Here is a 22,262-nt window from a genome sequence, read left to right on the forward strand (position 1 = left end):
GACTCAAAATGAGAGACAAAAACAGTAGTTTGACCTAGACAGGGTGGGAAAGTGCAGATAGGTGGACAAGTTAACATAGATTGGGTTCTAGTGATGTAGACTGGGATAGTAAAAATAGAATTCCTGGAAAAAGTTGTTGAGGACCCTAAACCTGAGCCAAGCCTTCTAATAACTTTTATACTATTCTCTCATTTCTGGTAATCTCTGCCCTTAAGTACTGTCAAGCTGTAATAAAGTTTCGTTATGAACTTGTACCTTCTGTATGCTAAAGTGTACTGAAGTAGGGAAAAGGATTTTTATCAGAGACTGTGAGTAAGATGGGGAAGGTCTCCCTTTTTGTATCCTTGTATAGATCACAGCAGTGAACTTGAGGTTGAACCCTTTATATCACAGAATTCTTTGAAAGAGGTCTCGTAAAAACACTTGCCCTAGAATTTCACCAGGCAGAAAGTTTTAGTGAGAAGTAGGTGGACTGTCTTCTTCCCATATAACTTACCCCTCATATCAGGGTTCCCCAGATCTTTGAGGGGCAGTCCTTTGGATCCAAACACTGGAATAAACCTTTCCCCATTTCTTACCACATCTTAGCCTTCTGGCTTCTCCCTGTACTTCCTCAAGTTTCTTTCTAAGACTTAACCTTTCTCATCTTCACAAAGCCCCTGTTCATTCTTGAGTCCCAGAACAGTACCTTCAGTGACTGATCTTAGTTTACTTCTTATTTGGTTCTTTGTCTGTAGGCAGTAGAATTCAGCTCTTTTTAGTTTAAGCAGGAGGTAATTTATTGGAGAGGAATTGGAAACTTAAAGAACTATTCCAACTGTTAGGGAACCCAGCTTGGAAACAGGTAGAAACTTAAGGTAGGTTTGGGTAGCTGGAAAGCAGAATTACAAGAATTACAAGATCAGGATATCACCACTAGGATGAATGGACTTCCCATTTCTTTCATCTTTGCAAATTACTTGCTCACGAGACTCCTGGAGAGCACATCTGATTGTCTGAGCATGAGTCATGGTAGTATACCAGGGATTTAGTTTCAGGAACCTCCAGGAATCCTTTTGGCCTCCATATTGGGGAGGTAGATACATCAATTTGCAGTTGCTGCAAGATTATATAAGGCAAGAGAGAGGTAATTTTCCAAAAGAAAATTAGGAAGGAGGAGTAGTTAGTTACTGGGTAGCTAAAAAGAAAGGTCATATTTTCCCAATATCAAAAATTTCTCCACATCATAATTTACTTATGTGAGACAAATAATAGCTGGAATTCATTTAGTGCTCCCCTTGATACAATTTATACTGTGTCTCATCTCATCCGTTTACATGCTGCCTGTTTGTGATAATTATCTCATGATGTAGGTAACCACTTGGATGAACCTCTACCCGATAGTAAGTATCAAAGCCTGGCACAAACCCAGGTAGTTTGGTACTGTGTTGCCCTATGCTGCTTAAAAAAATTATTATGAATTAGCCCTGACTAATGTGGCTCAGTGGGTTGGGCATCATGCTGCAACTCAAAAGGTCACTGGTTCAATTCCCAGACAGGGCACATGCCTGGGTTGCAGGCCAGGCCCTGGGTTGGGGATGTGAGAGAGGCATCTAATGGATGGTCAGTGTTTCTCTCACATTTCAATGGTTCTTTCCCTCTCTTCCTCCCTCTCTTCCCATCTCTTTAAAAATAAAATCTTTTAAAAAATTATTAAGAATTAGAGTTCTGGCCAAGATGGAGGCCTGGGTAGAAACCCTTTGCTTCCTCACACAACCAAAGGGGGGATAACAACCAATCTAAAAGCAATAAATAACCAGAAGTGCCAGAAAATCAAACTGCATGGAACTCTGACAATCAAGGAATTAAAGAAAAAAATCAATCAGAACAACCAGACTGGTAAGGCGGAGGACTGTGCCCCACTTGAGCTGGCTGGCTGAGAAAAACCACCCGGAGGCAGCAGGCTGTCCTGGAGAGGCTGACTTAAGGGGAAAGTGGACTATGGTGGTTGCCACGGTGGGAGAAACTCCCAGTCTCACATGAGCATCCATTGGAAAGTGTGCTAGGGACCAGCAGGTGAGCTGCATTGTTCCCTCTCTGGCCCCTCCCCCAAAGGCAGCGCAGCAAAGAGGGTTGCCCTGCCCCCCTTACAACTTATCAGCGGCGCCAAGACAAAGAAATATGGCCCAAATGAAAGAACAGAGCAAAACCTCAGAAAAAGACCTAAGTGATGAGGACATAGCCAACCTATCTGATGGAGACTTTAAAGCTCTGGTAAGCTGGTTGACCTTGGTAGAAAAATGAAAGATACTCAAAATGAAATAAAGCGGAATATTCAGGGAACCAACAGTGACAGGAAGGAAACCAGGACTCAAAGCAATGATTTTGGAACAAAAGGAAAAAATAAACATCCAACCGGAACAGAATGAAGAAACAAGAATTCACAAAAGTGAAGAGAGTCTTAAAAACCTCTGGGACAACCTGAAATGTTCCAATATCTGAATTACAGGGATGCCAGAAGGAGAAGATCAACAGCAAGAAATTAAAAACTTATTTGAACAAATAATGAAGGAAAACTTCCCCAATCTCGTGAAGGAAATAGACTTCCAGGAAGCCCAGAGAGTCCCAAAGAAGTTGGACCCAAAGAGGAACACACCAAGGCACAACACCAAGTTACCCAAGATTAAATATAAAAAGAAAATCCTAAAAGAAGCTAGAGGAAAGGAGAAAGTTAGCTACAAAGGAGTTCCAAAAGGCTATCAGCTGATTTCTCAAAAGAAAATAAGCAAGAAGGGGCTGGAAAGAAGTATTCCAAGTCATGAAAGGCAAGGACCTACATCCAAGATTACTCTATCCAGCAAAGTTTTCATTTAGAATGGAAGGGCAGATAAAGTGCTTCACAGATAAGGTCAAGTTAAAGGAATTCATCATCACCAAGCCATTATTATATGAAATGTTAAAGGGGCTTATCTAAGAAAAAAGAAAATTAAAAATGTGAACAGTAAAATGACAACAAACTCACAACTATCAACAAATGAACCTAAAAGAAAAGAAAAACAAAAGCTAAATAAACAACTAGAACAGGAACAGAATGAGATGAGAGAACATGGAGAGATTTCAGTGGGGAGTGGGAAGGGAGTAATAGGGGGGAAAAGGTACAGGGAGGAAGAAGCATAATTAGTAGGCATAAAATAGGGAGAAATAAAATATGGTATAGGACATAGAGGACTCAAAGAACTTACATGTACAACCCATGGACATGAACTAAGGCAGGGATGAGGGGGGATAAATGGGGAAAAAGTTGAGAAAACTGTAATAGCATAATCAATAAAAATACTTTAAAAATAAAAAAATTAAAAATTAATAACTCTCATGACTTTTGGCCACCAAGATGGAGGCATAGGTAGACACACTGCCCCTCCTTGCACAAACAAAATAAGAACAACAATTTAGAAACAAAATAACAATCAGAAGTGACAGAAAATTGAACTGTATGGAAGTCGGACAACCAAGGAGCTGAAGTAGACACATTCATCCAGACTAGTAGGTGGGGTGGAGTCAAATAGCCGGGTAGAGAGGGGTCGAGGCACAAAAAGCAGTGACACAGGGTGCAAAAGGCACCCTGGGTGCTCAGGACGGCAGTGGGCAGATCCAGCCAGGTGGCGATTGTGAAGCGAGGCACTGTGGGCAAGGCGGCTGACCGGGTGGTCCCACATTCACACACCGGTAAACCAGGCAAGAACAGACAGTGAGACAGACTGAGTAACCCAGGGTCCCAGCGCCAGGAAATAAAGCCTCACAACAGGGATTGAAAACACCTGTGGGGGTTGAGGTGCCGGTAGAGACTCCCAGCTGCACAGGAGAGTTTGTTGGAGAGACCCACAGGGTCCTAGAATGCACACAAGCCCACCCACCTAGAAATCAGCACCAGAAAGGCCCAGTTTGCTTGGGGGAAGCAGCAGAAGGGACTGAAATTTCGCAGAGAGTGGAATAAGCACCATTGTTCCCTCTCTGACCCCACCCTCACATACGTCAGCACAACCCAGCAACTGGGTTGCCCCACCCTGGTGAACACCTAAGGCTCCACCCCTCACCACTTAACAGGTGCTACCAGACCAAAAAACAAAAATGGCCCAAATGGAAGAACAGATCAAAGCTCCACAGCAAATACAACTACTCGACCAAGAGATAGCCAGCATATCAGATGCACAGTTCAAAGTGCTGGTGATCAGGATGCTCACAGAATTGGTTGAATTTGGTCGCAAATTAGATGAAAAAATGAAGGCTACAGTAAATGAAGGAAAAATGCACAGGAAGCCAATAGTGATGGGAAGAAAGCTGGGACTCAAATCAATGAAGTGGACCAGAAGGGAGAAAGAAACAACCAAACAGAAAAGAATGAAGAAACAAGAATTCAAAAAAATAAGGAGAGGCTTAGGACCCTCCAGGGTATCTTTAAACATTCCAACATCCGAATTATATGGGTACCAGAAGGGGAAGAGAAAGAGCAACAAATGGAAAATTTATTTGACCAAATAATAAAGGAGAACTTCCCCAATCTGGCAAAGGAAATAGACTTCCAAGAAGTCCAGGAAGCTCAGAGAGTCCTAAAGAAGGTGGACCCAAGGAGGAACACACCAAAGCACATCGTTATTACATGACCCAAGATTAAAATGAAGGAGAGAATCCTAGAAGCAGCAAGAGTTAAGGAGACAGTAACCTACAAAGGAGTTCTCAAAAGAGACCTTACAGGCAAGAAGGGGCTGGAAAGAAGTATTCCAAGCCATGAAATCCAAAGACCTACAACCAAGATTGCTCTATCCAGCAAAGCTTTCATTTAGAATGGAAGGGCAGATAAAGTGCTTCTCAGATAAGATCAAATTCAAGGAGTTCATCATCACCAGCCATTATTATATGAAATGTTAAAGGGACTTATCTAAGAAAAAGAAGATAAAAAATATAAACAGTAAAAAGACAGCAAACTCACAGTTATTAACAACCACATCTAAAACAAAAGCAAACTAAAAGAATTAGAACAGGAACAGAACCACAGAAATGGAGATCACATGGAGGGTTAGCAACGGGAGTGGGAGGAGGAAAAAGGGGGAAAAGGTATAGAGAATAAGTAGTGTAAATAGCATAAATCAATAAAATATATTTAAAAACTACATTTGCTAAAAAAATACTCTTTAGGTTTGGCCTTTTATTAATTTTAGAGTATCTGTGCATATTTTAAAATGGTAGTACCGTGTCTTTATCTCTCTCTCTCTCATACACACACCAATTCTATAATTTATTCAGGAGTTAGTGAGGTAACTTCTCAACTTCCCAAGACTCCTTAGGCTATTGCTTAGGGACACTGCCTGTCCTTGTGGCAACACGTGGTTCTCCTCCTAATCATGGCCTCTCTTCTTCCCTCCTGTGTGACAGTCAGTGGTGCACCTGCTAAGGGAATCATTGTAGCTTCATCCCCCTTGCTAAGGATTGATTTAGAAATAGACATTAGGCTGAGGAAGGTTTGCAGAAGTTTCAGGGAAAGACTATTTTCCTTGGCCGAGGCCACTTCTCTTTGTGTAGACATCGTCGTATGTGAATGCGAGGCTCTGAGCTGCGGCAGTAATCTTGTTATCAAACCCAAGGAAGAGGCCAGCTCCAGAAGGTGGCGGAGCCCAGAAAATTACAAAGGGGTGGAGTTGGAACTGCCAGGTTAGGCCAGCCCTGAATTCCACAATACTGCTTGACTAACAGGTATATGAGTCAGAAAATTTCCACATGTTTAAGGAGTTTGGTGTGTGATTTCTGTTTACTTATAGCTGACAGTATCCCAACTGATGTTGTAAAGCAGAATTGCAGTAGGAAGAGAGCTTCCTTCTGCTGGATTTTCAAAGTAAAATCATCACAATTATGTTAAATAGGCTAATAGCCTAATGTGGCAGGGCAGGAGCCACAGGAATTGGAGTTAAGGACCTGGGGTTTAGTCCCTACTGTGCCTGTGTCACTGGACCTAAATGTCCCCATCAGTGATAACAAGCTTGCCCCAATGAGCTGTATTGTGCCTTTTCTCTAAAATACCCTTTAGTTTTAGAATCCATGAAAAGTTACCTGGTTAGACCTAATTAGGAATTAAGGAGACGGTTTTTTAAAAACGGTGATCCACCTCAGATTCTTACTGTATTCTAACAGCCCCCAAACACTTCATTTCTACAACTTGTCTGTAAGTAGTCTGGTAAAATGTTTTAATGGTGTTTCTTAAACTTTTTTCTTTCTGAGGGCTTGGAACCAGTAGCACTTTAAAACTTTTTTTGGTTTCTTTAAGATTTTTCAGATTGTTCTTTGTGTGTGTCTCTCTGTTCCTTTAACTTTTTGTTGTGGAAAGTTTCAAATATATATAGAAGTAGAGAAAATTGTGTAATGAGCTCCCATATACTCACCTTCTCACCTCAATAATTATCAACATTTTGGCAATCTTAAAAGAAGTAGTTTTTAAGTGCTTACATTTGGCTCTTGTAGACAGACTTTTTCCAGCTAAATTTCAGAGCTAAATCAGGTCTCCCTTGTTTTAAGGTTTCAGTTTACTACTATTTTTGTTAACATCAAAAGTTACAACTGAAAACAAGTATGTATATTAGTCGTTGTGGTCAAACAAGTATGCCTGAATATTTAGGCATTTGTATTTATACGTGTCATGGTAGGATGTGTTACACTGTACTAACTTACAGTCCCCGAATCTGAGAGGCTTAAACCCACACAACTTGTTGGCTTTGTTACTGGTTGACCATGGACTCTGCTCAGCCTCAGCCCCTCTGGGACCCACGCTGAGGGAGCAGTTGCTGTCCTGAAGGCTGCCAGCACTGTCAAAGATAGAAACAGAGCAGGGGAAATTGTGCCGTCTCTCCCAGCCTCTGTGGAATAAGGCATCCTTTTGTTCACATGTCATTGGCCAAAGAAAATCACGTGGTGAACCCATTCTTCAAGGGGATAGAAAAGTGCAAATCTACCGTACGCCTGTGAAGAGAACTAGAAGTATTGGGTGGATAGCACTAAGACTATCATAGCAAAGTCTCATCTGCCTTTCAACTTTATATATAACAGCTAAGGCTTCAAAATTTGTTAACTCTTGACTTCGGCCAAGATGGAGGCGTAGGTGAAAACAGTTTGCCTTCTCGCATCACCAAATCTAAAAACAACAAAGTTTTAGCACAATAAACGCAGCCAAGCCACAGAATATTGAACAATACGGAGTCCGACAACAACGAACCACTCAGCTAAACCAGGCAGAGAGGGGCAGAGCCAACAGCGGAATGGGTCGGGCAAAAAAGATCCCCCGACCCAGGCGCACAGGCAGCCAAAGGTGCAGATTCCAGGTGTGGGGTAGCGACGGGTGGGCCCAATGAAGGCGCAGGGCGGCTGGCTGACTGCAGTCGAATATTTGTGTGCAGATAAACGGCGGGGGGAGGGGGCACAAGCAGTGAGGCGGACTAGGCGGGAGGGAGCAGAGAAGACCACCATTGCTCCCTCTCTGACCCCGCCCACACACACAGTGTCATAAACCAGTGACCTGGGTGACCCCGCCCTGGTGAACACCTAAGGCTCCTCTTCTCAAATGTAACAGGCCCAAACAGATCAAAACATGGCTCAAGAGCAACTCAGAGCCCCAGAGCCCATAAATCTAAGCGAACAAGAAAGTGCCAACCTATCAGAGGCACAGTTCAAAACACTGGTGATCAGGATGCTCACAGAACTGGTTGATTTTAGCCACAAATTAGAGGAACATATGAAGGCTAAACTAATTGAAATGAAGGGAAATGCACAGGAAAGCAATAGTGATGGAAAGGAAACTGGGACTCAAATCAAGGGGGCGGACTTCTTCCTTCTTGGAAGAAAAAATGACCAAACAGAAAAGGACGAATAAACAAAAGGATGAAGAATTCAAAAAAAGGAGGAGAGGCTAAGGAACTTCCAGGACATCTTTAAACGCTCCAACATCCGAATTGTAGGGGTACCAGAAGGAGAAGAGGAACAGCCACGAGTGGAAAACTTATTTGAACAAATAATAAAGGAGAACTTCCCCAATCTGGCAAAGGAAATAGACTTCCAGGAAATCCAGGAAGCTCAGAGAGTCCCAAAGAAGTTGGACCCAAGAAGGAACAAATCAAGGCACATCATAATTACATTAGTCAAGATTAAAATGAAGGAGAGAATCCTAGAAGCAGCAAGAGATAAGGAGACAGTAACCTACAAAGGAGTACCCATCAGACTGTCAGCAGATTTCTCAAAAGAGATCTTACAGGCAAGAAGGGTCTGGAAAGAAATATTCCAAGTCATGAAAACCAAAGACCTACATCCAAGATTGCTCTATCCAGCAAAGCTTTCATTTAGAATGGAAGGACAGATAAAGTGCTTCTCAGATAAGATCAAATTCAAGGAGTTCATCATCACCAAGCCCTTATTATATGAAATGTTAAAGGGACTTACCTAAGAAAAAGAAGATAAAAAAGATGAACAATGAAAGGACAGCAAACTCACAGTTATTAACAACCACACCTAAAACAAAAGCAAACTAAGAGGACAGCTAGATCAGGAGTGAACCATAGAAATTAAGATGACATGGAGGGTTAGCAACAGGGGAGTGGGAAAAGGAGAAGGGGGGAGAAGGTACAGGAAATAAGTAGCATAGACAGTAGATAGAAAATAGATAGGGGGGAGGGTAAGAATAGTATGGGAAATATAGAATCTAAAGAACTTGAGACACGTGGTCAGGAACTAAAGGGGGGGAATGGTGGGGGAGGGGCGTGCAGGGTGGAGGGGAATGAAGGGGGGAAATAGAACAAATGTAATGGCATAATCAATAAAATAAAAATTAAAGAAAAACCTTGTTAACTCTTACAGAACAAATACAGGTGATAGCATTAAAACAAATCTCATTGTTTTCTTAGCTCTTATTTATTTAAAAGCCACTTTTAGACTAGTTAATTAGAAAGAGTCCTCAAGAGAGGAAATACCAGTTTCTAGATTTGAATCCCTGTTTTTTTTCCTGGAAGATACAGACTTTCATTTCTCTCAGGTGATGCAGTGTACCGGGGAGGGCAGAATAATTTTACCTTCTTCACTTTCCACTAGAGGATGACCTTCCTCATTTCGGCTCCTCATCCTTTTTAAAGTAGTATTTGGGGTTTGAATTCTGGCATGGGTAAAATCCTAAGTCATACCCTTAGAATGTATCAAGTGGGGTTCAGAATTTTGGATCACATATATCTGTGTCTTTTGCATTTGGAGATTCTGACCACCCTGACCACAGATTCTGACTACCCTGTGTGAGATATATCAGTCACAGCAATGACCATATTTGCATCATCTTCCAGAGGACACTGCTTGACCTCAGCGGTTTCTGTACTCTTGGTTGGTCAGATTTTGTAGCCCTTAGAAATGTGCACAGGACCTATGGTAGCCAGGCAGGCCTATAGCAGCTGCTGCGATATGGCTTGGCTTGAAAAGATAACTAAGGCTAACTAGCTCTTCTCTCTTCCCAAGAATTTAACTTCCAAGACTGAGACAGGCACGGAACCTAACATAGGGCCATGAAAAAGTAAAAAGTTGTGATCAGCCATAGGCATGCTGAGGAGTTCTGAGGCAGTGAAAGAGACAGCAGAGTGGGTTGGTTGGGGACTGGAGGGGAGAAGCAGACTTCTGGAGGGCTGTGTCCTCTGTGTCATCATGGGGTTTTCGAAGTACACCCTTCTAGTCCCTGCTGCTGGAATCTTTTTTCCCAGAGCTTTTGCATTTCTGCTTTCCTCCGTGAGGCCTGGCTGTGCGGTGATTTCTACTCTCCTTGCCTTGGGATTCCTGGGTTCCTTGTATTTGTTGGATAGGATTACAATACCCTGAGTAAGCATAACTGAAGCAGGGAAGAAGTACTTCCTCTCATGTCCAAGTTTGGACATAGCTAATGGCTGTTATGGTGGGTCCATGATTTTCTAGGATCTTGGTTGTTCTAGCTTTCTTCTCATCTGCCATCTGAGGCTCTAGTCTTCATCTTTGTGGCCGAAAAAGGAGCTTAAACTCTTAGATTCATGTTCTACCCAGCAGCATGGGGAATAAGGGACATGCTCCAGTCCTTTTTTAGGTACCTCTAGAAGTTGCACACAAATCTTCTCTCGTATCAACTAGAACAGCACTGCAAGGTATAACAGAGAAGAATGCTGGCTGCATCTTCCAGACACAGGAGGTGCAGGTCCTGCCCCTGCCCAGAGGAGACATTGGACATGGTGGGAGCATGGTCAGTCCAGATTCAGAGTCTTTGTTACAAGAACTTCCCAGTTCTTCCTGATCAGTAAACAGAATAAAAGCTTTCTAGAAGCAAATCCCTGGATCTACCACATTGAAGAGCAATATATTGGGTTGGTTAAAAAAGTTTTGTTTTTTCCATAATATGGCTATAGTAGTGCTTAGTTGTCTTTAACTTCAATCAAAACAATTTTGTTGGATTGTATTGTGACAGCTATCATAGCAGCATTCATTAAAAAAAAGTTGGTGAATTTTTGTGTAGCTATTTTAATATTTGAAGATGGAAGAAAATACATAACATTTTCAGCATATTATGCCTTATTATTTCAAGAAAGGTAAAAACGCAACTGAAATGTAAAAAAAAAAAAAAATTGTGCAGAGTATGGAGAAGTGTAGCTGACCGAATGTGTCAAAAGCGGTTTGTGAAGTTTTGTGCTGGAGATTTCTCGCTGGACAATGCTCCATAGTTGGGTAGACCAGTTGAATTTGATAGTGATCAAATTGAGACATTAGTTAAGAAAAATCAACATTATGCCATACAGGAGATAGCCGACATACTCAGATTATTCAAGTCAATAAAGTTATTGGTGAAAATGAAAAATGTGTCTTTTATGGAAAAAAACAATAATGGAGTTTTTGGCCAACCCAATATATATACAACATAGAATATACAATGTATAACTATATGTATAATGCTGTCATAAACAGTCTACTCATTACAAACCCCAGTTTCTCAAAAATTCAATTACCTATTTTTATCAAAACTAAAATTTTCATTTGTACACTTTTAAGAAGATTTTATTTATTTTTAGAGAGAGGAGAAGGGAGGGAGAAAGGGAGAGAAGCATCAATGTGTGGTTGTCTCTCATGGGCCCTCCAACTAGGGACCCAGCCTGCAACCCAGGCATGTGCCCTGACTGGGAATTGAACCAGCGACCCTCTGGTTCACAGGCCAATGCTCAGTCTGCTGAGCCACACCAGCCAGGGCTGTATATTTTTTATGTGGTAGCCTGTGTGCATTGACTGACTTATCAGTGCTGTTTTGTCTTTCTTTTACATTTTGTCTTCATGTATTTTTTCCTGCATCTGTCTTTAGAAAGTTGATCTTTGGTATTTTAGGGGATATCTACACAATAAGCTTAGGTCAAAATGGATTTTTTATACAAAATTCAGGTCAGTTAAAGTGGTATGAATATATGTAGGGTAACATGAGATTAACAAGGCACTGTTCCTGTGGCCCATGTCCTGGGATGTGGACATGGCTTTGTTTTTCACAACTTTCCTTTGAAATGCTGTTTTCTCTTTGGTTATTTTGACCTGGAGCCTGTTGCTACCATTGAGACTCTTCTCTCTGCTCTGTCAGAGCATGTTTTAAATCAGCAGTCCCTAATCCTTTTGGCACCAGGGATCGGTTTTGTGGAAGACAATTTTTTCATGGACCCTGTGGGGGTTGGGAAGTGGTTTCCGGATGATTCAATCACATTATATTTATAGTGTACTTTATTCCTATTATTATTATGTTATAATACATAATGCAATAATTATACAACTCACCATAATGCAGAATCAGTGGGAGCTCTGAGCTTGTTTTCCTGCAACTAGACGGTCCCACTTGGGGGTGATGGCAGACTGTGACACCCAAAGTGTGTTGTTTATGTCCAGTCTACTCTATAATCTTGTTTTGGTTCCTGTCACTGTAGAACACTGCTTAAAAAAGACAGGTTGTGGAAATGGAAGCGGGCTTTTCAGTGCCTTTGTGGCAATCTCAGGGTATTCACCTTGACTTTAACCATCCAGAACGTAGAGAGATTTGAAGTCGTCTCAAACATACTTTTAAGGCCACCATCATTTGTGATACTAAGCAGTTGATTCTCTTCTGGCGCAGACAAAGTCAGTTCATCTGGCTTATTCACAAATGGGTTGTCCATCCATTCCTTTCCAGTTCTGGGATCTTTTGTGGTGGGGAAGTGATGCTCAAACTCTTCTGAAAGCTAGGATAGGTGATTATGCACCAGCTGGGAGACAGAGGCCCTGGCTCAGTCTCCTTCAAAATCTCTGCTAATGTTTGAAACATGTCAGAAATCCCAGTGTTCACTCATCACCCCTATAATTCTACTTTGGCTTTGAATGCAGCCTCTTTGTCTGCAGAACGTGAACACAGTTGTTCTCCCCTGAAATGACAGGTTGAGTTTGTTGAGCAGGTTGAATATGTCACACAAGTAAGCAGGTTTTGCGACCCATTCTGTGTCACTGAAATGTGCTGCCAGTGGTGACTGTTTTTCTAAAAGAGATCTCTGGAGCGGCTCTCGTAACTCACAAACTCTGGCCAGTGATGTACCTTTAGAAAACCATCTCACTTCTGTGTGTAAGAGAGGACATGTATGCTCTGCATCCATCTCCTCACAGAGCCATGGGAAGATGTGAGTTAAGGGCATGTACTTTAATATGGTTGATAATTTTAACCACATCCTGTAAAATGTTGTTAAGTTAAGGTGACATTTGTCAGCTTGCCGGCGTTTCTCAATGGATGACACAGCATGTAGACTTCCCATTCAGAAGCAACCTCTTTGACCCCAGTAGTGAAACCAGAAAGCTGTCCAGTCACGGCAGCCACTCCATCTGTGCATGTACCAACACAAAATGACCACTTTAGTTTTCCTGATATTTCCCATAGTTCTGCAGCTATGATGTTGGTTGGCAGCAGAAGTGCCTGCACAGAACATATCCTCGTGCACATCCTCCTGAGAACTTACCGCATGAAAAACAAGCATTGATGCCCTGTTGTCAACATCGGCAGGCTCGTCCACCTGGATTTCGGACCACGGTGACTCATCAATCCTAAAAATTGTGCCTCAGTATCCTGTGCCATTTCATAAGTTTGTCTAGTTATGGTACTAGCTGAAAGAGAAACATGTGCCATCTTTTGAACTGCAGACTGTCCTAAAAGTTCATGACAGATGTCCTTAGCAGCAGACAGAATCAACTCTTCACCGATAGTGAAAGTCTTCTTAGCTTTAACAGCATAGTTAGCCACTAAGAATGGAGCTGTCAGTGCAGACACATTTGATGAAGTGGTAGCCTTCAATAATTGCTTCTGGTCTTTGCGTTCATGTTTTGTCTTTTGAAAAACTGCAAAGTCTTGTCTTTTAAGGCAGGGTGCTTGGTCTCCATATGGTGAAGCAGTTTTGAATTTTTTATGGCTTCGTTGGGTAGCTGGTTGCCACATATTATATGAAGTGGATTGGAGAATGTGAATCACTTGTTGCAACGAACCTGTAATTTAAGTAGGACTCTTGGTACTTTATTTTAATTTATTTTAAATGCAGCTTTCTTTTTGTCAGCAGTCTTAGGGTCTTCTGCTGTCTCATCATTGGGTCTTTCCCCCTATTCAAAGAAACTCTTCAGTGACATTTGTTTTTTATTCATTTTGGCTTGGGTTATCTTGTGGTCTTACTAAACTGTTCCTGAGACAAGTGTGCAGTGAGAGAAAGAGGCACAGATAGAAGTGGTAAATAAAATGATGGGTGGGCCACATGTGGACTAAAGTAAGTTGTAGATTCTGACTTAAAGCTCTGCAATTGAAGTACATCAACTCACTTGCCACTATAAAGCCTGCCACCACATGCAGCTTAATTGTCCCTTACCACTCTGATAGGGTTTTGATATGAGTCTGCAAGCAATGGATGTATTATGGCCTCTGCAGTCAAACCTGTCTGCTAAAGATAATCTGTATATGCGGCCCCTCCCTAGCACTAGCACCACTGCCTCAGCTCCACCCCAGATCACTGGGCATTGGATTCTGGTAAGGAGCAGGCACCCTAGATCCCTCGAATGCACAGTTCATAGCAGGGTTCCCACTCCTATGAGACTCTAATGCTGTGGCTGATCTGACAGGAGACAGAGCTCAGGAGGTAACGTGAGTGATGGGCACGACTGTCAAAGATGAAGCTTTGCTCGCTTGCCAGCCACTCACCTCCAGCTGTGTGGCCTGGTGGGAGGGTTGGGGATCCCTGTGTTAAATGTATGAGTTGAAAGCATTGCTGTACATAAGTTTATTTGGATTAATTACAGCTCTACATACTGCTTTAATTCTTGACAACATAGATATTATTAAGGCTGTCAGAAAAAAGTTTTCCCCTAAGAGAATTATTAAAGAAATGGAAGGTGGGCAAGACATATAGCTAGAAGTGTTTGATAGAGTCATGACTAGGAGACAAAGTCAATTTTTTTTATACTGATTATAGTCAGCTGCTTGCTCTTTGCTTAATATTAATCCTTTCAGATTCTCTGCTTTGAAGACATGAATTGTAATAATGACATCCCAAGCATTTAAATATTTTTCATATTTAAAATGAAATCAGTCCCTTCCATTTGAATTATTTTCAATGTATATTTGATTCTTTTTGATAGAGGTAGAAAATTGTTCTGAAAGTCATTCTGAAACTAAGAGGACATTGGTCAACTCAGCCTTGTTTTTTTTTTCAGTCTTCACTGCTCCTGGAGCCACAGAGGTATGCTTTTGTAGAATTGTGAGTGTCCGAGTTTCAGGGAATAGGACCAGCTGCATATTGTTAGTCCAGTGCAGAGTGAAAATGTGGGCCTCTTATTTAAAGACGATGAAGAATTTCAATATGCTGACAGCAGAGCATTTAAGCAAATGTGGGGCCCTTCTAAGTGTGGAGTCTCGTGACTGCACAGGTCAAGTTCCACAAAACCTGCCCTTCAGAAAAAATCTTAGGGTTGGTTCATTTAATACAGGACCTTCCATTTACAAATGAGGATATGTAACATTTACACGCAACTAGATGTTGATAGGTTATTACTGTAAAGCAGGACCAAGCTCTCAATATTAAAAAGTGGGTATTCTGTCCTAGCTGGTGTGGCTCAGTGAGCACTGGCCTGCAAACCAAAGGGTGACCAATTCAGTTCCCGGGTGGGGCACATGCCTGGGTTCTGGGCCAGGTCCCCAGTTGGGCATGTGTGAGAGGCAACGGATCACTGTCTCTCTCCCTCTATTTCTCCCTCCCTTCCCCTCTCTCTAAAAAATAAAATCTTTCTTTAAAAGGGGCATTCTGAAGGTTTTACTTTTTTACTACCTTCAAATCTATAGACATATCTATTCTTTGTAATTTAAAATTACTGTTAGTTATTCCTAGTGGTCATAAAAATAATGGCATGGGTAGTCGAAATAATCCCAAAGAATTTTATCCAAATTATTTCCCAATTTTTCATCTAACAATGGTTTAAAAAAAACTTTGTTGTAGTTTCGGTCCTGCTACAAACTTTTGGCTTCAGTGTAAATTTCTTTATTTTCCTTAAGTTCTCTAAGAGCTGTAATGAGCCTTGAAAGGACCAACAGGAAAGGGAGTGAAGAGAACCAAAGGGCCTTTATAATGTACAGTGTAGATAATAAGCCCTTTACAAACTAAGAATGGAGCCTGTGTAAGTGTGGCAGATACCCTGTTGCTCGTAGGCTCACGGAAGAATAGCAGGCAACATGTGTTTATTATTGAAAACCTGCTGTATATATACACCCGTGTCACTATAGTCTTTAAAATTAATGTAATTACTTTCATTATCTAGTAAATTTGTTTTTTGTTTTTTCCCAAAATTAATTATGACTGCTGATAGAAATAAACAGAAGCGTCTAGTTACCCACACATGATTCATGGTTAAATCACTTTAAAACATGAGTGCTGGCTTTCTGATAGCTACTTAGGGGGGCACTCTGTATCTTGTTTTGTTAGGTTACCCAATTTTGTATGGTAGTTTAACTCAGACAATATAGTGCAAATTAGACCTCTTTTAGCATTGTAGAATACACTGGATAACCAACTGAAGAGAACTACAAAAGTTTGAGTAAACAAACTATTCAAAGCATGTGAAAATTAAGAACAAGATGGGGTTGAAAGAGTTTACAGTGTAGAGCTACTATATAGTAGAGCTGCCTTACATGTAACAGAAATCAGCTCAGTTGATGAGAAAAACTAAGAGCTAACACTCTTCTAAATTAAATAATTTGGGGGCTCATCTTTTACTATTTTGCTTATATGTGGAGTTGCCAGCTAGAATTCATTCACTGGGTGCTGAATCCACTTCACTTAACTTTCAGGTTTTGGCTGACTTTTACTACAGTCCAGTGTCTGACCAGGAGTCTTTGCTGCCCTTAAATACTGACCTGGGAGCTGAAAACCATAATGTGAATATTAGCCTGCTCTTGTACATTAGCATAGAAACAACAGGGCATATTCCTGTGTGAGAATGTTGCCCTTTACAAAATGGCTCTTATGTTTATAAACTGCTTTACAGATGAAATTAGCTCAGCAATCTGATGAACATGTATGGAGTATGTGTAATGGATAAGGCTCAGTGTTAGACTCAGTGGGTGATAGAAAGATAATACATTATTTCTGTGTTAAAGAGATTAAGTTAAAAATAGTTATAGTTAGAATAAAAAACGTGGTTCAAGGATTTAGTCACTTGATAGTTTTTAAGCACCTGCTGCTATGAACCAGGCAGTGTGAATTCAAAAGTGCCTTCCAGCAGTCATGGTCCAGTGGGTAAACTTGGCATACAAAAATACAACTGCAAGATGACATTAGAGGTGGATGGTATAGAGGGGGGTGTCTGAGGAGGTGGAGAGGTCATGTTCCTTGAGCCCCAGCAGTGTGGCAGCAGGCACAGCCCTGGGTTCTGGGGTTGTAAAACCTCTGCTTTCACAGAGCCTTGGTCTGAGTCTTGTGTGAGTTTGGCAGACGGACAAGCAGAGGCCATTGCAGACAGAGGGAACAGCCTGTGGAGACATGGGAGCAAGAGACAGCATGCCATGTCGTAAACTAGGGGTGGCAGGATGTGACCAAAGGGCAGGGCACCTGAAGGAGGTGCAGAGTGGAAGCCGAAGTGGGGTCGCAGTTATGTTTGGCAGAGTCCCGAAGGCTCTGCCTGGAACACTCTTCTCTTCCATTGCATCTTTCTGAGGCTGGCTGCCGGCCCTTCCAGTCTCCTCCTCAGTGAGGCTGCCTCAGAGCGCCTTTCCTGGTCACACAGTGTAAAGGAACTGCCCAGACCCTTGCTGACATGCCCCCTCTCCTTCTCCTTTATTTATGGAGTGCTGCTTACTAGCTGATGCTTTATTTTTGTCTGTTGTCTAGATCCCAACACTCGACTGCAGTTCCGAGAGAGCAGGAACCTGATCTGTCATGCTTATTGCTGTGTCCCCAGTAACTAGAATCTAGCATAAAGCTGACATTTAATAAGCGTTTGTGGAATGAATGTAAGTATGGATTTTTTCACTATGAATTTTGATTTTACCTTAAAGACCAGTTGTTCTTGATATTATTATTCTGAAGGCCCTTTTATACTTAAAAATTATTGAACCTCAAAAGAGTTTTTGTTTTCTGGCTTGTATCCATTGATATTTGTCATATTAAAGATAAAAAACCTAGACATTTTAAAAATCATTAATTTACTTAATAGTAATAAGTCCACAATATGTTCATCTAAATATATTTTATGAAAAATAACTGCTTTCCAAAACAGAAAAAAATTAGTAAGTAATGTGGCATTGATTTTGTACATTTGTTCAGTTTTTATTAATATATGGCTTTTTATAGCTAGATTCTTAGATCTTTTGTATTCAGTCTTTTATATCACATACGTAGCCTCTGGAGTTCAGCTGGACACTCACAATGTAATGAAAGTGAAGAGGCATACAGTGACTTGGTATTGGTATAAAATAGTTTTGACCTTGCAGACTCCTTAAAAGAACCCTTTGAGGTCCTCATGATCCTTTTAAGGGGGTCCCTGTGCTACCTTCTAAGATCATAGGTGGGTGGTTTTCACACTTTTTAGTAGCAGGAGTAATGTTTTCAAATATTACTTTCTACAAAGCCCCAATCTATAAAACAGGGAAAGGTGGAGCTGTTTGGTAAAAGTGTGTATGTGTTGGGGGTTAGGTTCCTCGAGTCCTGCTCTTACCCTTTCTTTCTCAGTCCGTGATTAAGCTGCTACAGTGGCCACGGCATTAATACTTCCACAGCTGGGAATACTGTGTGAATGAGAGAGCATCCTGTGGGGATTGTCCAGTCTGTACCAGAGTTTTAACTTTCAGTATTTTATTTAATGGCCTTATAATGTATCAAAGTTTACTACATTTTAAGCATTGAGATACTAATGTTAGTATTTTGTAAAGGTTATTTTCCCTTAAGTATGTGATCACTGGTTTGCTTTCATTAAAAAAAAGAGAGGGTGGGGAGCATGGGGCGGGGGGGGGGGGGCTGGGATGGGAGAAATAGACAAAAAACTGTACTTGAAAAATAACTAAATAAAATTTAAAAAAATAAAATAAAGTGTTAATTAATTTTCTTCTCCATATTAGACAAAGGCAGAGACATTATTAAATATTTAACCACAAAATAAATGTTCCTTGTTTACAAAAAAAAAAAAGATTTCATTGCAGCCAGACAGAGACCTAATTGTGTTCCCGAGGTATACTTTTCCAATTTTGTATCAGTAAGAATATTTACTGAAATTTGAGGCAACCTTATAGAAATATTTTTGTCATTAAACATTACCTAACTTGAATTTTTAAAAGACAGTTCGTTTTCTTTGCACATCTGAGAGTATGCAAAATAAAATTCAGTCCAGGCTCAATATGGAATCAGGCAAAAGGAAGGAGGGAGAAGAGGTCTAATTCTACTCGTCAACTGCAGGAGGCGTTCTCGGGGTCTGAGGGTGGAGAAGAACGGGTGGTGGCAGCAGTAAGCACCGTCACACTAGCCCACTTCAGTTATGCTGCTGCGGTCAAGTACGGTCCCTTGTCTGCCTAAGGAAACATTCTCTAGTTGGTTTATTTCATCACTGCATGTTTCTAATTGTTTTTTGTCTTGAAAAAAGGATCACAAGAAGTTTTCTATAAAGCTTTTGTTTTTTGCAAGTAAATCCTGTCTCTAAGTTTTGTAAGGCCCTTTCCTTTGGGGCTTTTATCTGGCAGACATCATAAAGTGGCTATGCTGCAACTTTAATTGCCATCATTAATTATTACCTGTATCATTAAAAAAGATCATCTATTTATGTAATGAGACCAGTGTTTATATAGACTATAAACTATCTTTATTGTCTGCCTTTTAAGAGATGGAAGGAAAAATTGAGGGATACAGAGAAAAGCAATGAAAATAATTACAGGACTGAAAAATATTGTCTCAGATTTGGAGTTACATACTTTAAGGTGTGATTTAATAACCCAACTTTATAAAAGATTCTTCTTATGAAAACAGAACAGCCTATTTTAAAGAGTTATAAATAGGACATATCTTCATACAAGATAGAATGAGAAATAATTGGACAAATTGCCTTATTTTTTTAAGATTTTATTTATCTTTAGAGGGGAAGGGAAGGAGAGAGGGAGAAAAATATCAATGTATGGTTGCCTCTCATGCGCCCCCTGCCGGGAACTGGCCTGCAACCCAGGCATGTGCCCTGACTGGGAATCGAACCGCGATACTCTGGTTCACAGGCCCGAGCTCAATCCATTGAGCTACACCAGCCAGGGCTGACAAATTGCCTTCTTGATTAAGTTTAACATTCAAAAGATCTGCCTAATAGTGATACCAATTAACTTCTAGTTATTTTTAGAAATAGGATAGATAATTCTTATTTAACCATTTTTCCAGTAAATATTTAATGGCCTACTTTGATCTTACCATAACTTTATATTTCATTCATTTTACCTTTTTGAATAAGTAGCCTCATAACTTTTTGAGCAGCATCTTCCGTTACTGAAGTGTGCCTGTTCTTCGAAGCAAATGCCGTCACGTAGTGTTGAGACTGCGGATGGTGTAGGCAGTCTGTAGGCTGCTCGGCATCCTACTTCACACCAAAAGAGGAAAATACTTGTATCTTCTAATAATTTTATGGTTAATACAATTTGTATTATGTCGTGGGGAAATAATGTTCTAGTAATAGCTGCCTTACTTAAGGTCGCAGCTCCCCTGCCCCAATTCTTGATCTTTCTACCTATTTCTTCTTTCCTTCCACTGCTCTTACTATCTTCTGTGGTACAGTTTGGTTGACTTATGTTTGTTGTTTGCTGTCTGCACCTCTCCTCCCATGTAAGGTCTTTGAGTGCATTAATCCTTGTTTAGTTAGTGATCTATACCTAGTGCCTAGAATGTGTTTGGAACATTTGTTAACCAAATGAACCATTTTTCTTTTGGCTTTTAGAAGTAGACGTACATTTCTTCTGGGGAAAATTACTTAGTAGACTGTTCAAAATGTTTAGAGGCTTCAGTTTCTGTCAGTGTGGCAGATTAGAAATTTTTTAAAAATCCTCCCTTATCAACATTAAAAATTCTGGACCAAATAGTCAAAATATCTTTTAAGTGTCTAGTTGAGCTGACAAGTAAGGAAACTTACCCAAGGTGAAAAAGGAGATGTATTGGATCCAGGCAGGTCAGCTAATAGTGAAACTGGTTGCCGTGCTGGGGGTGCTAGTATCTCTGGAATCCTAGGTAAAATTTCAGTAACAAACCAGAAGATCAAAAAAATAAAGACCTTACAGAGAGAGTGAAGAAACAATAAACATAAGTCAACCAAACTGTATCACAGAAGATAGTAAGAGCAGTGGAAGGAAAGAAGAAATAGCTTTGGGTTTTGTAGGGTACTAGACTGTGGGGTACTAGACTGAGCTTAGGGATCAAGGAAGATGAGAAGATCCAGAGACCCTCTGTAAAGCTGAAACTGCTTCAGAGAGGTCCGTAGGCAAACTAGGAAAAAAAATTGTAAACCTGTTACATAGTGCAGGGTGGGTGGACTGAGTAGAAGTGAGGTGAGGAGGGTTGCCTGTCTCAGCTTGTCTTTCACTGGAAAGGTAAAATGGTCTTCCCTGAGAAATTGTAACTAGAAGTCCACCCTCACTGGATCATACTACCCAAATAGTGTGCACGTACACAAAAAACCCCAAGACAAAAATGGAGTGAAAAGTGACCCAAGGCTGTTAGGATTAAGAAGCCAAACCCTCCTGGGGAAACATAGGAACACAGATCTTAGAGAATAGACACAGGTAAAGTATAAGTCAAAGTGAGATAATCAGCAAAATTAGGAAACCATTTGGTCAGACATTCAGAAGCTACAAATATTCTAGTTGTCAGATACAGAATATAAAATAAGTGTTTAGTAAGTTCAAAGAGTATAAAATATGTCAGTGGAGAAAGAGGCCATCACAAATAATTAGATAAGCTAATATTGAATTCCAACTATAATTGGGGGTGGGGGAGAAGAACTGGAAAAAATTAAAAACTAGGCAAGCTGAACTCAACAATGTATAAAGGAAATACTACATATTGAACAAAGGGTTTATTCTAAGCAGACAAGTTTTGTTTGCATTAGAAAATCTATTAATGTAATTATCCACATGAATAGTTTAAAACCACAAAACAAAACAAACCTCTATCATCTAAAAGACACAGAAAAAGCATTTATTTAAATTTTCAACACTCTTCTAGGATACAAACTTGTACCCAACTAAGGATAGGAAAGAAATTTTATAACTTGATAAAGGACATCTATAAAAAACCTGTAGCAAACAATCGTATTTGATGTTTCACATTAAAAATATTCCTTTAAAAATCAGCAGCAATCCCTGTCCAGATGGCTAAGCTGTTTGGAGCATTGTCCTGTATACCAAAAGGTGTTGGGTTCAATTCCCAGTCTGGGCACATGCCTAGGTTTCGGGTTCAATCTACAGTTGGGGTGGGACTGTGTGCTGGAGGCAACCTATTGATGTTTCTCTCCCTCTCTCTTTCTCTCCTTCTCTCTTTCTGTCCCTCTCTTCCTCTTCTTTTCTCCCTCCCTAAAATCAGTGAACATAACCTTGAGTGAGGATAAAAAAAATTGGCAGCAATATCAGTATGTTCCTTGTTTAACCCGTCTCTCCAGCACTGCACTGGGGCTACTGGTCAACATGGGAAAAGAAGTTATGAGGCTGTAAGGCATGAACAAAA

General features: G+C 40.6%; 1 protein-coding gene across 4 annotated transcripts in view; it reads left to right on the plus strand.

Annotated features, from left to right (window-relative positions):
* Positions 1 to 22,262, plus strand: part of GALNT1 (polypeptide N-acetylgalactosaminyltransferase 1) — a 135,047-nt gene that overhangs the window by 12,285 nt on the left and 100,500 nt on the right. For 3 of the 4 annotated variants that reach the window (XM_037154457.2, XM_037154456.2, XM_053664181.1), the window contains exon 2: positions 17,415 to 17,536. The gene's annotated coding sequence lies outside the window, so the exon portion shown is untranslated. Of the gene's footprint in view, positions 1 to 14,753; positions 14,775 to 17,414; positions 17,537 to 22,262 lie in introns of those variants that run through there. The other variant, XM_053664182.1, reaches the window with a different exon arrangement.

This window comes from Artibeus jamaicensis, unplaced genomic scaffold (assembly GCF_021234435.1).
Source record: "Artibeus jamaicensis isolate MK-2021 breed Jamaican fruit bat unplaced genomic scaffold, CSHL_Jam_final contig_354, whole genome shotgun sequence".
Classification (NCBI taxonomy): Eukaryota; Metazoa; Chordata; class Mammalia; order Chiroptera; family Phyllostomidae; genus Artibeus; species Artibeus jamaicensis.